The sequence below is a fragment of the Protobothrops mucrosquamatus genome, unplaced genomic scaffold (assembly GCF_001527695.2).
Source record: "Protobothrops mucrosquamatus isolate PMUCROS unplaced genomic scaffold, P.Mucros_1.0 scaffold958, whole genome shotgun sequence".
NCBI classification, from domain to species: Eukaryota; Metazoa; Chordata; class Lepidosauria; order Squamata; family Viperidae; genus Protobothrops; species Protobothrops mucrosquamatus.
In genome coordinates, this window is record NW_015387202.1 from 254,696 (window position 1) to 257,721 (window position 3,026).

Genomic DNA, 3,026 nt, shown 5'->3' on the forward strand with positions numbered 1-3,026 from the left:
TAGAAGCTCTGCCACTGTTGAAGGCACTGAGGAAACTAGTAAAGAAATACCTCTGAAATGATGACTCAGTGGTCATGGTTGTCTAGTGTTGTTATTTTAATAATGGAAGAATATAACAATGCTGGACAGGTTTTACTGAAAAGCCATAATTAAAGAAAGGGTTTAAAGTTACACTCAAAATCTGTGAATCTAGTCACTACAACTGCCACTCAAACAATGGTGAAAATAAACCATAGTTTCAAATGACTGATGGATCTAACTGCTGACTACATTGATAAGACAACTTTGGACAGAATATTTACTACTGTACAGGAAAACAGTGCTGGTCAGCTTGATTGGATATACTAGCACTATGTAATGTTCAGGATTCAATTTCAAAAAGGTGCCTTGGAGCACACAGGAAATGCAAATATAATATCTATATACAAATCGCTAGTCTTTTCCAAGAATTATACATCAGCTTGCAAGGGGCTGTTGCGCTATTCTAGGAAAAAGATGCAACTTTTTAATTAAACACTTGCAGTGAAGTTCTAGGTTGCACTCTTGCACACTCCAAAATTCCTTTTTCTAATTACTGCTGAAGCACTGAACAGCCATAGTATAAACTACCTTTGTTTGGCTCTGAAATTCACACTATATTAATCTCCACCCCACACAATTACTGCATAGCTAAAATATTACTCTCCTATGAGGAAGAATGGAAAACAAATACAGTAAATAAATATTTTGGTAGAAGCTGCAGCAGTAGCAGATGGACAGGTTTTCCTTTTTTTCATGCAGCAATAAGACATACAGTGGGTTACACAGGGTGTGGGAAATGGATATTATTTCTTAATCAGGTTTAAACCTGTTCATTTGATTCCTCAAGTAGCCCCACACCCTTTTCTCAGACTCAGTAGATATTTAATATGGGAAAAGGTTGCAGCCTCAGGCATTCAAAGAACTGCTGTAGCATGGGATGGGAAATTTGGTTTTGTTTTCAATGTAGTAGGAATCAGGTGAAGCCAACCTGCTGCCACCAGAAATGTTGGATTATGATCTTTATCAGCCAGATATCAGTTTGTTATAGAACAAAAACAGTGATGGTTGAAAGGGATCACAAGATAATATAAAACTAGTATATATTCAAGTCTGTATTTGTTATATTTATGAGCGTGTGTGTGTGTAAACATGCTATTAGAAAAAAATATTCACACAATGTGCTTAATCATGTTAAGATAAACCATAGCTTGTATAATTTTCTGGATCCACATAACATACTATACATACTATACATACTATACTATACATTTGATCACAAATCTGGATTCATAAAACCCTAGACGTCTGTTACCTGATTTGCGCTTCAGTGGAGCAATGCCATCACAATACATTGCTTGATGACAATCTGGCTACTACATATGTTAATCTATATTAGTGCTTTCTTCAAAGATAGGAAGTGCTGAGCTAGTTGGCAAGCTGCACGGAAGTAGAATTAATTTAGGCCTACCATTTGTTTATTCCTAAACAACGTGATTACCAGGAACTCTGACTGTACTGTTGTTTGCTAATTAAATCAATAATTCAATATATTTCTATAGTTGCTGGCTTTGATAACATTTGGAACTGTCAGAGGAAGGAAGGTTAGAGTATCTGATATTCCATGTCTCTTTTTGGAACAAACTAAGGATCAGTGGTGGATGGGCTGGCGGACTGTGGGACAGGAAGCAACACATTCCCTGCAATTTCTGCAGGGTGGACTGGCACATGCTGAAGACATAGTGAGTAGGCCTCTATTTGGTTTTACGTGGCCAAAAGGAGAAACTGCTCGTTCATATATTTAACTTCAAAGCTGCTATACTATGTCCAGGATAGAAACGTAAGCAAGCATTCAGCATTTCCTAGACGAAAGGTAAGACTACGAGTGGGCTGCATCAATGGCATTACCAGATCCCTCCCTCCCTCCCTCCCTCAATCGAGTAGTAGGCACACAGGCGTAGACAGCGCCCTGTCATACGACTCACGCACCTTCCTCTTACGTAGCCCAGATCAGGCCCTGTCCCTTTAAGCCTCACACCCCCACGCCCCTAGACCACGCCCCTCAGCCAATCAGGACGCTGTAGCGGCAGGAACGGAGTCGATGCGCCTCCAATGGGAGAGGCCGGTGAGGCTACTATTGTTGATGAGGCGGCCGGAGAAGCCTCACGAGTGTCTCCCCGTGTGTGAGGATTCAGTGCTGGTGTGGGGGAGGGACGGGGAGGAAGGTGGGGGTTTTGTTTGCTTCCGCGCCTCGCTATTACTACTGATCCAGCTTCGGGCGGGCGCCCGGAAAAGACCAGCATGTCTTCCCAGCCGCGCGTGAGGCGCAGCGGCTCCCCGACCTCAGCCACCTCCTCGGGGGGAGGGGGAGCCGCGGCCGTGGCGGCGACTACGGCGGCGGCCGTGGCGGCGACGGCAGGCGGGGCAGCCGGCACCAACAGCCGCCTACAGCCCATGCGGGCCACGGTGCCTTTCCAGCTTAAGCAGCACGGCAGCCCCACGAGGAGCGGCGGCGGCGGCAGCATTCCACGAGGGGCGGCGGCGGCGGTGGCGGCGGTAGCAGCAAACGCCCCACTCCAACCGCCGCCGCCGCCCCCTCCCTTGCCTTCCGCGCGTGCCGCCAGCCCCACGCGACCGACGCTTGGTAGCGGCAACAACGCTGGCGCCCGCGGGGGCAACACCAATCTTAGCAGCAGCAGCAGCAGCAGCAGCCCGACCGTGGGCACGCAGACGCTTCTTGGGGCGGGCGGCTCCGCCACGGGGACCCCCTCCTTGTCCTCTTCCTCGGGCTCCGCGCGCGGCAGCCCCACGGGCGGGGGAGGGGCGCGTGGCAGCCCCCCTCGCCTGCCGGCGCCGCCCCTGCCCGGTTCGACGCCTTCGCCTTGCTCGTCCCCGGTTTCGCCGCCGGTGCCTGAGGGCAGCGCCTGTGCCGCCGTCGCCGCCGCCGCCGGATCAGGAGGAAAAATCCGGCATCGCCAGCGACGGCATTCGCCGGAGCAAAACAGGGC